This window comes from Euprymna scolopes, chromosome 13 (genome assembly GCF_053919585.1).
Source record: "Euprymna scolopes isolate OS-2025 chromosome 13, ASM5391958v1, whole genome shotgun sequence".
NCBI lineage: Eukaryota > Metazoa > Mollusca > Cephalopoda > Sepiida > Sepiolidae > Euprymna > Euprymna scolopes.
This window is the reverse complement of record NC_136494.1, coordinates 83,748,235-83,761,690: the sequence shown is the minus strand read 5'-3', so window position 1 is coordinate 83,761,690 and position 13,456 is coordinate 83,748,235. Positions and strand designations below refer to the sequence as shown.

General features: G+C 39.7%; 1 protein-coding gene and 1 pseudogene across 1 annotated transcript in view; one reads left to right on the top strand and one right to left on the bottom strand.

Annotated features, from left to right (window-relative positions):
• Positions 1-13,456, top strand: part of LOC145292291 (ADAM 17-like protease) — an 872,700-nt gene that overhangs the window by 313,335 nt on the left and 545,909 nt on the right. The gene's annotated exons all lie outside the window — the stretch shown is intronic.
• LOC145292516 (U2 spliceosomal RNA) lies at positions 8,375-8,513 on the bottom strand (annotated as a pseudogene).

Sequence of the window (13,456 nt, the reverse complement as noted above, 5' to 3'; positions counted from 1 at the left end):
GGAATACTGTTGCCACATCTGGGCAGGAGCTGCTAGAAAGGACTTGGCCTGCCTTGATAGAGTTCAAAATAGACTTCATAGCCTTGTAGCCTTTTCTCTTCCTTGCAACCTCTATCTCACAGAAGAGATGTTGCGAGTTTGTCTCTGATGTATCGTTATTTTCATGGAAAGTGTTCGACTGAGCTCCAATCGATGGTCCCCCCTCGCCAAACTTTCACAAGAAACACTCGTCTAGCTGTAAACACTATCAAAAATTCCCCCCACTCTTTATCTGTGCCTAAACCTAAACGTAGATTCCATGAACAGAGCTTCTTTCTTAGAACTGCACGCCTGTGGAATTATCTTCCGTTTTCCTGCTTTCCGGCTGACTACAATATGGTTGTCTTTAAGTCTAACGTAAATAAGTTCTTGATGAGCCGTTCCATATAAGTTATCAAATTTACCAAATTTTCATTACTAATGATTACTATATTGTCCAATTTCTAATGTACACTCTTTAACCCTTATCCTTGAGTGGCCTCTTGGCCTTGATAATGTAGTGATGCCTATGTAAAAAAAAAAAAAAAAAAAAAAAAAGAGCCATATGATTAAACTTTTTAAATTTTTAAAGATGTCCGAAGAGGTATAACAGATAGATTATAACCTTAATGGAATGAGATTTAAAAGATGCTCAAATGAGCTTAACCTAAAATTAATTAAATGATAAAATCAAATCGTTACAATTGGATTGGCATTTATGTAAACCGCCAGAAGATGTCAAACGAAAACTTCATTTTTTTTATAAACCAAAAACGATGGCTAAAGTTTAAAATGCTAGCAAGCAGTTTAACATTAAGGAAAAAAATATAACTATAATCAAAAATGGTCATCGTATAATTTCAATGAGAAAATGGTACATGTACAGTTTGCGAACAGAGTAGAGATAACGAGGTTATTATTTAGAAAATAATTTTTAGCATGGGATGAGTTGATTTTTTTTTTTTTTTGTTTTTTTTAACGATTTTGTATTTTCACCTTTGCTACAATATTAGATATAGATAGGACAATGCCGAATCATGTGCTAATCGACAATTATGATCATTATAATATTTGTAAAAGTAGAACGTTATCATAGCGAAATAGCAATTTACGGATAAAAATTATTCATGTTAAGATGTTTTAATAGAAAAGAATGTTAGAACACACACAATAATTAAAAAATAGGTTGACCTCTAGAATCTGACGTAACATTATGTAGAGATCATTTAAATTGACGTGGAATGTAGGTAGAGCTTGAAAAAGACGCGTATCATTTTGTTAGTTGGGAATGAGAGAGAGCAAATCGTCATGTCTCCCAGTAGAGGGGATCAGAAATGGTATTAGTTAGGATAGATCAGCGTTTCGCTTTCTAATAAGGAAACATCGATAATAAAATTGGTGAAAAGAAAACCCAAGATGTGTTGGTCCTCCAATTTATCGGAGAGAGACCTATGCTTTCAATGGCGTCTGTGCATCCGTTATTCCGGACAATTGCCAGATAACCGTCCATTAGTTTTTCCTGAAATTTTTGTTTTTTTGCCACAAATTGAATTTCATTAAATAGATGTGCACAGTAAAAAAAACAATTTCTTGTAAAAATTCTTGTTGCACTATTCGGGGCTCAAAAGAGGACAAAAATTACGTTTTGCTCCATAACCTTTGATCTATCCATTAGATTTTTCTGAAACTTGGCCAAAATATGGAACCCATTGTTCTTAATGCAAATCCAGTATGGGTGACCCTGGCAAAATTCCGGTTCGCGTCTCCAAGGACAGTGCTTAAAATGACCCTTTCTGTGGCTCTTTTTTCATATTTCTCAACAAAAACTTGATGTGTCTGATTATATAATGGTTTTTCATCAGATATACATTATATAATGGTTTTTCTCAAATAGACATGTGTTAAGGCCTGCAACTGCATCGTTACGCTGAGAATAGGCGTCCCCAGGGGCTCAAAAGAGGTACAAAATGCCCCAAAATAGCCAAAAATGACACTTTTTGCCCTATAGCATTTGATCCATCCATTAGATTTTCCTGAAATTTGGCCTAAATGTGGAGACAGTTGTTCTTTATATAAAGTTAGTATGGCTGACCCTGGCAAAATTCTGGTTCGCATCCCTCTGGGACTTTTAGGGCTAAAAAACATGCCTTTTTAGTGCCCTTTTTTCATATTAGTCAAAAACTTGATATATATGTCTATATAGTGGTTTTCCATGGTGCTGAATTCAAATATACATGTCTTAAGGTGTGAAACTGCACGTTTTGTCCATTTTCATTGGGATTCAGTGTTTCCAGAAGCTCAAAAGTGGTCACAAATTCCCCAAAATGGCAAAAAAAGACACATTTTATCTCATAACTTTTGCCCCATCAATTAGATTTGTCTGAAACTTGATGCAAATGCTAAGGCAATGTTGGCCCTTCAAACTTCTCACATTCATCATTTCATCACTATTTTTTGTGATGTCATCTCACATGCAACACCAGAGGGGGCCCAGGCATGCGTGGCTTGTTGATTCATTGGGATGAATTCTCTTTGCACCTTTTCGTCAAACAAGACCTAAGACGGACTAGGTATATTTCACTCATTGGCTGATGTAAAACCATAGAGATTGTTATTTGTCCCTTTCTGGTGTAAATGTTACACGTGTCCCTTGTTAAACTATCTGTTAATATATCCACTGTCGTGAGTGTTATACATGCGTCAATTCAACGAACAGTAGAAGAACTAGATACACAAACAAATGTTATATAGATGACGTATGTACACTCTGTATACTCATTTATTAGAACATTTTATACTACTAGACAATGCATGAGTTTAGACACGACTACATAATGTATACTTTCCCAGTATATAACAGCTGTGGCTTCATTGGCTAAACCTTTTGTCACCTTCTGGTGATTTATGTAACTTGCTCAGAATATTCCAATGATAACGCAATCCATATTCTGCATAAGTACCAAAACAAGTAATAATAGGCGCATTTACGTAAGATCAGAACAGACTTAATGATGAACTGAGGGAGAGTTCTTTTCCCCTTTATTTAAGAGCCGAGAGAAAAAAAAAGTGATCAGGGCTAAAATATCTCTGATTCTACTTTTCTTAATCTAAAGTTATAAATATTTGAAATGATCGATTTTCAGAGTTGATTAATTAATGGATGGAAGTGATCCTTGTGTTCATTAGTCATAATTGTTCCATGCCTTGCATACAGTCTGTCAAGAGCCATTGTTAAGTCTTGCACAAGAGCATAATTCTCTTGCAATGAATCAATCCGAATACAGACCCTCAATAGTTTGTTACTAATTAAGTCAGTCAAAAATCGACAACAAACTCTGAACTCTTAATAGGATCACAAGTGATCAAAATATGCCAGTCTTAACAGATTTGTATTTTAACCGATTGCTTTGGGTACGAGTTGAGCCCCTGTGCTGGACTTTCTATTTATTAACATAAACTTTTAAATTCAAATCTAATAAATTTTTAATTGGTCCCCCGATTTATTGGAGAGGGACCTATGTTTTCAGTGGGGTCCTTGTGTCCAGCCGGCTGGCCGTTAGTCCGGACGATTGCCAGATAATCGTCCATTAGTTTTTCCTGATATTTTGCCACAAATTGTATTTTATTAAGTAGATGTGCACAGTAAAAAAATTTTTTTTCGAAAATTCCTGTTGTGTCCTCAAGGGCTCAATAAAAGTAAAAACAATGGCCTAGAATGCCTCAAAATGACACGGTGTGCCCTCATAACTTTTGATCCATCAATTAGATTTTTCTGAAACTTGACTAAAATGTGGAGCCCATTGTTCTTAATATAAATCCAATATGGGTGACCCTGGCAAAATTCTAGTTCGCGTCCCCAGGCACTTTTGTGCTAAAAACGCCCCCTTTTGTGGCTTTTTTTTTTTTTTCATATTTTTCAACAAAAACTTGATATGTCTGACTATATAGTAGTTTTTCATGGTGGTCAACTCAAATATACTTGTGTTAAGGCCGGAAACTGCACTGTTATTCATTTACACTCGGATTTGGCGTTCCCAGGGGCTCAAAAGAGGTTTAAAAAAATGGCCCAGAATGACACTTTTTTGCACCATAGCATTTGATCCATCCATTAGATTTTCCTGAAACTTGGCCAAAATGTGGAGGCAATTGTTCTTAATATAAATTCAGTATGGGTGACCCTGGCAACATTCAGGTTTTTATCTCTCTAGGACTTTTAGGGCTAAAAAAACATGCCTTTTTGGAGCTCTTTTTTCATATTACTCAAAAACTTTATGTATGTCTATATAGTGGTTTCCTATGGTGTTGAATTCAAATATACATGTGTTAAGGTGTGAAACTGCACTGTTTTTTCATTTTCACCGGGATTCGGCGTTTCCAGAAGCTCCAAAGGGTTACAAATGTCCCAAAATTGCAAAAAAATGTCACTTTTTACCCCATAACTTTTGTCCAATTTATTAGATTTTCTTAAACTTGGCGAAAATGTGAAGGCAACGTTGGCCCTTCACATTTCTCACATTCATCATTTCTTCACTATTTTTCGTGGTGTCATCTAACATGCAGCACAAGAGGGGGCCATAAACGCGCAGCTTGTTAATTATTGTTATATAATAATGTTGCGAATGTCATGTGCTCATTGGATTGTGGTGACACAACTCCCGGCTGATTTTTGCTTTTACATTTTGTTCTTTATTTCAAATGAAAAGAAAAACGGATATTCTTAAGTTACATTCATTTATCTTGTCAGATCAATCTTAGCATTTCACGTGTCTGACATGTTTATGTCAAACTTAAGCCCGTACGATACACGGAAATGCTATTTCAAATTTATGTCTCTCGGACGCACGAAAATGATATCTCAAACTTAATTGTGCAGGGCAGGCCGATGAGCTGAGGCTCTTACAGATATGCGAGAAAGCATTTAAAGATTGTTCATTCAATCTGCCCTGTTAATGATGGAAATGCTTATGTCGTTGGTCTGTAAATGCTTAAGTTTGAAAAAGAAGTTTTGTTGTTTGTCATGCATTTAATCTGCAGTGAGTATACTATTTCAAGCTTAAGCTTAACAGAGTGATGGAAATATTATTTTTAACTTAAGCTTTACATGTTAATGAAAATGCTATTTCAAGCAAGCATTTACAAACCAACAACAATGCTATTTCTAACTTAAGCATGACAGACCGACGAATGGATGGATGAACAGAGCCTCTTATAAAGATTTTAAAAATGTCTTAGTCTTGAAACAAATGTCAGTACGAAAATAAATGTCAAGTTATAATTATAAATTATTAATTTATTCTATAACCAACAGGAAGACTCACCGTTTCTCCAGATTGAATAAGGATCACTATCATGTTTAAAATTCACTGAATTAGTGTTTTATTTATATATATATATATATATATATATATATATATATATATATATATATATATATATATACTAGCAGATGTAGCCGACATTACACGCTGTTAAACATAACGTTAATTCCTTGAAAAAAAACTGAAGTAAAAAAACAAAAAAAAAAAACGAAAAGAAACTGAGGCATGTGCATGCAAGTATTATGTTTTTTTCCCAAATAATTCACTTCAAGTAAGTAAAAAAAAGTACTCGAGCTGTGATCGAAAACTAGACAGTGAGTCAAGTACGATAATTATCAAGCATGGTTGAATGTTCTTTAAGAACTGTTTTCAAACCTACTTATCCTTAACACAAGGAAGCTCTTATATGAACGATTTATGCATGCGCATTTGTGAAACAGTTGGCAGACAGATAAAAATTCGATGATGCCCAAGTACCAATTTTCAATTTTGACCTTTTAGCAGACGTTTTTCCAGATGAAAACAGGTTAAGTTTTTCACATGTCTGAATACTCTATGTATCAGATTTCAAGTCGGCAGATCAAAAATTTGTTGAGTATATAGGTTGAGAGTTGTCTTCAGACACACATTCTCACTTATATATATGGTTTCAATTCCATTAAAATCGGATTTATGTATCTAAAGTGTTAAAGGGGTTCTGTCTCAGTAGATCGCTGAAAGTGGGTGGCATGTAGATATTCAGCGTAGAAAGGGTAACATGGAGACTTAGGACCATAGTACATATATAAATGTTAAAATAAAATATATTTGAAATTTTAAAGGGGGTTCACTTCCCCCATCCCGCTTTATAGGTGAAGAGGGCACTTAGAAATTAAGGACCACATGCATGAACACACACTATCTAAAATTTTACAAGAACAGGGGACCTGTTCTTGTAAACAAAAATGAGAAAGGATAGTCCCAGAATTCTAACCTGGAAAGCTAGGTTTGGAATTAAGATTCAGTAGAGTTTTAAAAGAAATAGCAGATATGTTTGTTGAAAAGGAATTCGCTGTTTAGAAATGTTATTGTGAAAAAGGAATTTGAAAACAAAACATAGCAAATGTTAAACATATTGGAAAATAGGTTAGACCAAAAATAGGTTATAGAATTCTTGTTGCAGACATGTGTGAGCAGTGCACGTGAGTTCAGACCACGTGAGGCGAGCACATGCTCGGACATGGAGGAACAAGACACGTGAAGCATGTTCAGGCCATGGAATCAATCTACACGTTGTTGGCCATGCGATGACCTCATGGCTAAGAGATGAGTTCTCTATATAGTTGGCTAGTTTTAGAGAGAACAGAGAGAGTCGGACAGAGCTGACATTGGTCAAAAGGAATCTCCCTTTGGAAGCGAATGGTTAGAAGTTGAAATCATGTAGTGACTTTGAATTCCTTGATGTGAAATCATTGACCAGTGGAAGAAATAAAGGACGTCATCATATTTTGTAACTGCCGTCTTGTGTTGCCATTCTCAACAAAGGTATTGTGAATCATTTATATGAACTTTGTGTCCACTCATCGTAATAATGAACTTTGTGTACAAACCCCATCCTTAAAAGAACTGATAACTTTTCCTCCTAAAACGTGTGTTAATATATATGTTATAATAACCACCAGACGGTAAACTGTATAAATGTATCTCATCTATCTCTCTCTCATCCATTTGTACTACATGTCACCATCTCTTTAAAATGTACCCTGTCTCTCTCTCTCTCTCTCTCTCAATATAACTAGTATACAACACAATGGCTATATAATTTCTACAGCTACATACCTAGACAATAGAACTATATGCCTGACACAGAGATATGTAACAAAAAAAGAGTAAGTAGCAATTCTAGTTGAAGTCTGCCCCTAATCGTGCTGGCTTAAATAGAGCTGAGCAGATTACAAAATATCAAGATCGTATCCATGACATAAAAAGAAACTGGAATCTTAGCAAGATCTCAATCATTTCTCTAATTATGGGAGCAATCAGTCTCATGAAAAAGAATTTCAAAAATTACCTTGTGAATATATCCGTTGAACCAAGTTCGAGAGATAAACAAATATTTGTGCTAGAGATAGTTAGAATCGTGAGAAAGATTTCTCGGTTGGAGTCTCTGAAATAGCTGGTGAATATCTGATATCCTGTAGGATGCCCTATCCCCAGCAAAGCAAAAAAGGTAAGGAAATTAAAGATACAGAGGCATATATATATACACATGAGAGAGAATTTAGATAAATCAAATCAAACTTTCATCTGTAAATATTAACTTATTTAAAATCAATTCTTTTTACAAAAAAATAAAAATAATTAGAACTCAAATTCCAAACAGAATAATCAAACTGAAGGTTTGAGTCAGTCTGAAAGATAGCATTTTAAAAATTTGCATATAAATTTTTTTTAATTGTTTATCAAAACATTTTTTTCCCGGATTATGAATATTTAAAAAAAAAATTATTTTATTTTTTTTGTTCAATACATTTTCATAGGAAATATTAATGGGAAGTTTGCACCTGAACAGTCTAATACTGAATCGGTCAGAATATTTTTATTGAAATATATTGCGATATTCAATCTCTTCAAGGGAAGATCTAACACTTGATATTTATACTCAATTTGTTGCTAAGGTTACTGGAAAAATGGTTGGTTTATTCTACTACTTCAGTAAATATCCGACTCATAAATACGTCGGGTAAGTCTTATGATGGCCTAATGCTGCCACATATGAACAAGGCCGATAACCATTAGTCGCATGCTCTCGCGTAATGAATGAATGCATGAATGTAGGATTGACATGAAATTCTTAAAGATAAACTAAAATGACCGAAAAATGGGCTGAAATGACTTAAATAAATAAAAAGTAAATGACTTAGAATGACTTTAATGAACTTAAGGATGAATTGAATGACCTCAAGAATGACTTGAATGCTTAAAAAATGACTGGAATCCTTCAAAAATAACTTGAATGATCTGGAGAATGACTTGAATGGCTTTGAGACTGACTGGTTGTAAAGTGGCTGATCATTTTACATTAAATTAATAAAGAAAAGTGATCCCCCACTTTATATCGCAGTTACAAACTTAAGTACAGCATGTAGTAAGAACAGATACTACACTTTGATCTTGGCTAAAAGGCCAAGAAAAGAGTAGGTATTTATTTGCTCCCCCACCGAGCAAATTAGGCACAAGGCCGATTTTTAATGTGAGGAGTGAAGGGGAAATGGGGACCAACTCCCCGGGGAGTAGGGGAGCCGGATAGTGACAATTAGTATGAGGGGCTGCCCCCACATATGCTTGCAGTATCTGTTCCGGCAGATACTACACTTTGAGATATTAAATACTTTATTCATGTTAAAAATACATTGAAAATCAAGAATGAACAAAAACCTTAGGCACATGGCCAACTCAAGGGGGGATTGTGGGGGTCGTTGGTCATCTTTGTCACTTCAGAACTAAACAAAATCAAAAGTTTCCCCCAGCTAGTATCTTCTTTCTTTTTATTCTTTGAAATTTAGAGGGAGTGAAAACAAAAATTGTAAGAAGGACGGGGTGGGGATTTTGGAGGCTTCCTAATCGGGGAGGGATGGAACACACACTCAGCTAGCTGAGAGGCTACTTGTTTAATTTTACTTTACGGAACTGCACGTTCCACACCCAGGCGAGGAACACGTATTCAAATTTGGCTCCTCTTCGTACACACAGACTTGCTACATGTATCCATCTTCTGTCAAATGCCATGCGATACAGCCTTCTATTACATCTGATCTTCACCCGTAGTAGGTGTTTAAAGAAAGCGATCAGATCTTGATCAGAAAAAGACAATCCCCCCCCCCCGGCAACCTTGCAGACGCGACGTCCAAATCACCATTTTCGCCACAGCCAGGATCGTAACGTAGACCATTTGTCTTTCCCAGTCCCACGGCGGCCTCACGTTGTCCACGACATTGGATATGGTAATTGGGCGAGGATGCTCAGGATCGATGTGAGTCGTCACCTCGCTGACATACGACCAGTATCAGTGGAGTTCGCGGCAATCGAAGAAAACGTGATCAGTTGTTTCTACGGCCGTTGTCCCATAACGGGGACAATCAGGCGAATCCAAAAACCCGAAACTGCATTGTATGTTGTTGAGGGGAAGTGCATTTCAGGCCAATCGGCAGGTCAGAGAGAACTCCGAATTGTTCAGATGATTCGAACCTGGCGGCCAGCTCAACGCGGAGCGGATCTCGCTCTGCTGCCAACCCAAACGCGCGCATAGCAGGTCGTCGGCAGCCCCTTTCACTAGATCCCTGTGGAGTTCCCTACGGGTAGCAGTCACAAGGTCGCTGGACCTTGGTAGTCGTTTTAGTGCAGTTCGGCACTTTTATGTAGGCAAATTCTCCCCGCAGCCTGCGACGGCTCTCAATAGAAGGGTCGAGAATGAGGTTGGGGAAGGCGGCAGTACCCACGGGGTGCCACAGTTGATCATCTTGCATATAGTGGCTCAGGAAGGCCAGCTTCTCAGCGTCTTTCTGAAGTTCGGCATTCCCAAGCCTCCCTCACACAGACGTTGAGTACAGACCTGTCTGCTCACCCAGCATCTTCCTCTCTCAAAGAAGTGAGGACAAGAGTTCGACAAGAGCTGTTAGGTGTTGTGCAGGCAGGGGAAGTATGGCCAGTCGATAAAGGATAAGAGGAAAGACATAAGTGGCGCATGCCTCAGCTCTACCCTTTTAAGGAAAGTTTCCTAGGAAGCCACAAATTGACTGAAGCCTCCACCTTTGACAATACCTCCAACCAATTTTTGTCAAGCTGGAGACCCGGTCTGAACCACACGCTGAGCATCCAAACCGGGCCATCCGTCCAGCTGAAGGGCGCCGGGAGGTTTGCGCTGCCACTCCAGGGGTCCAACAGCAGTCCTACCGACTTGCTGCGGTTTATCTTGGTCCCTGTAATTCTTTTGTACTGAGCAAGCGCCTCCGACACGATCTCGATGTCTCTGAAGCTTGACACAAAGATCGTGACATCATCGGCAAATGCGGATACCTTGGCGGCTTAGCCACCAGGTATTGCAATTCTGTGCAGGGCTGAATTTGCCTCCCCACGTCTCAGCTTGCGGAGCAGGAGCTCCAAAGCCAGGACATAGAGCAGAGGCGACAGCAGACAAACCTGACGAACTGACAAAGGGTTTCCAGTGCTACACTTTGATCTTTATATTTAATTTATTTCGTGAAAATGAAAATTACAATCAAAATAATTCAATGTAAAATTAAAATAAATTAAAAGCAAAATTCAAATTTACAAAACAAATTTAGGCACAAAGCCATTTAAGATCTAGGTGGGGGAGTGTTGCAGGGTCTTTGTTACTACAGTGAAAATGGAGTCTTTGGCGACTTTACTCTTGACTGGCAACATTTACCACAATACCTCATTCACTCTGTGGACTCTAAACTAACTAATGAAAACCCCAGCGTTTTTGCAAAAAAGAATATATTTACAATTAGTGTGTGTGTGTAAATTTTTTCTTTTTTTTTTATATAAATTAAAGTGTGTGCGTGTGAAAAAAGTTCAATTAATTGGAAAATAAAAAGTTCTTGAATTTTGGAAGAAAAACAGTTCGTGTTGGGTAGTGGGGAATCTAGAAAAATATGCAAAAAATAAAATTGCCTAATGCATTGTTAGTAAGGTCCCTCCCTGAGCTACTCTAGAAAGTTAGATCGCCTACTGTTTTCCAGGGCACCGAAAACAAGCGGGAAGATCCCTAGTGGGGATTGGGAAGGATTCTTATCGGGTGTAGGGAGGAAAAATAAATAATTGTCAAAAACAAAAAAGGGGAAGATGGGGGGGGGTAGGCGGCGACCTTCGAGTAGGGGTTGACCAGGGGGAGATAAAACAAAGAAATAGGGGGGGGGTAGTGGTAGGGTAGCCTCAGAATGTTCTCTAGTGCCAAAAAACAAAAATTGGGGGACAGGATCTCATTTGTACCACCAGTCAAGAGTCTCTTTACTTTTTATTTGTCTAACTTAGTGGGATGGGCTCCATAGGACGCAGTACCGCATGTGCCATGTTATTGGTAGTAACACAAATTCAAACTTGGCGCCTTGTCGGATGCACAAGCTAGCGTCATGCACCCACCTCTTGTCAAAGGCCACTCGAGGCAACCGCTTCCAATTGCATCTGATCTTTACTTTAAGCAGATGTTTAAAGTAGACAATCAGATCCCGATCTGGAACAGATATCCCTTCGCGGACTCGCTTGAGGCATGTGATCCATATGACCATACTTGCTACTGCTAGTATCACTAGAAAAACCATTCTTTTCTCCCTAGGCAGCGGCAGATCAGTGTTCTCCACAAAATATGATTTGTCGAGTTCAAGCCAGCACTTGGCATCGATGCGAGCCGTTACCTCATTGACGTACCCTAGGAGGGTCTTGAGCCTGCTGCAGCAGAAAAAGGCATGACCGGCTGTTTCCCTCATGCCCTCGTCGAAGCGCAGGCAGTAGACCCGGGTTTCTTCATTGTACAGGTTGAGTTTTTCAAGGAGGGGCAGTGCGTTCCGGACAAGTCGCCAGGTAAGGGAAAATTTCGAATTTGTAAGAAAGTCCCGCCCCGGCGCTCAACTCCACTGGGAGCGGACCTCCTCTAACGACATCCCCGTCCATTTCACTAGCGATTCCTTTGTGCTATGCCCCACTAGCTCCAGATAAAGCCTGTTCCTAGACTGTTCGAGGACACTGGTCCCCGGCAACGTTCTAAGTGCGGACTGGCATTCGGCGTAGAATGTTTGTTCCCCCCCTCGGTCTCCGCCGAGCTTCGACCGAGGGGTCAGGTGTGAGATTAGAAAACGAGCTTCCAACCGCAGCGACCCATGGAACGTCTACGTACAACGAACGGCTCAGGAAGGCCAACCTCTCTGCATGCCTGTGACACCAGAGATCAGGCAGTCCTAAGCCTCCCTCGCTCGAATTTCGAACACAGACCTCTCTGCAAACATAATGCTTACCCTCGTTCCACAAGAGTGTGTTGAGATGCTCCTGTAAGCTGATTCGTCGTTTTGCAGGGAGGGGAAGTACAGACAGACGGTAAAGGATGAGCGGAAAGACGTATGTAGCACACGCCTCCGCCCGACCTTTCAAGGACAATTTCCTTCGAACCCAAGTCTTAACAGAGGATTCGACCTTAGCCTCTACTTCCAACCAGTTTTTCTTCAGCTGGAGACCCGGTCCGAACCACACACCAAGGATCCGGATCTGGATCGGGCCGTCGGTCCAACTGAAGATGCCTGGAAGTGAATTTACTCCGGTCCAGGCACTCAACCGCAGACCCACCGACTTACTGTGATTGAAGACGGCCCCGTAACTTCTTTGTATCGAGCAAGCACCTCGGTGACCACTTGAATGTCCGTGGGGCAAGACACGAACACGGTGACGTCATCGGCGAACACGGAAACCCTGGCTCGTGTGCCTCCAAGAAAAGCTATCCCACGCAGGACTGGTGTAGTTACCTCGTCCCTTAACTGGTTCCAATGCCAGGATGTACAAGAGAGGCGACAGCGGACAACACTGTCTCACCGACCGGGAGACAGCAAATGACTCCAACAGCTTACCGTTGATCTGCACCACTACCTGTCATACAGTACAGAGATCCACTTGCGGAAGTCCGGATTAAATCCGGCGGCCTCCAGCACAGATCCCAGGAACCTATGGTCCACCCTATCGAAAGCCTTTGACTGATCCAAACTGATCAGCACAGCCTCTGCGGCCTCTTCTGTCCCCTCTATGATCGTGCGTATCAGATGAAGATTGTCCTGAATCAATCTCCCCTTCACAGCATAGCTCTGGTCTGGTTCGATCAAGTCAGTGATGACAACCTGCAACCGATTCGCAAGAACCTTGGCCAAAATCTTTAACTCTGTGTTTAGCAGAGTCAAGGGTCTGAAATCATCTAAGTCTTCCTCCCCACCATGCCGTTGACCTTTCCTCAGCAATATGATCACTCCCTTGGTCACCTGCCCAGGGATGGAGCCCTGAACAAACCAATGGTTGAACATATCCTTCAGAATAGGGACCAAAAAGGGCGACAGCCTCAAGTAAAATTCGTAGGGTAGACC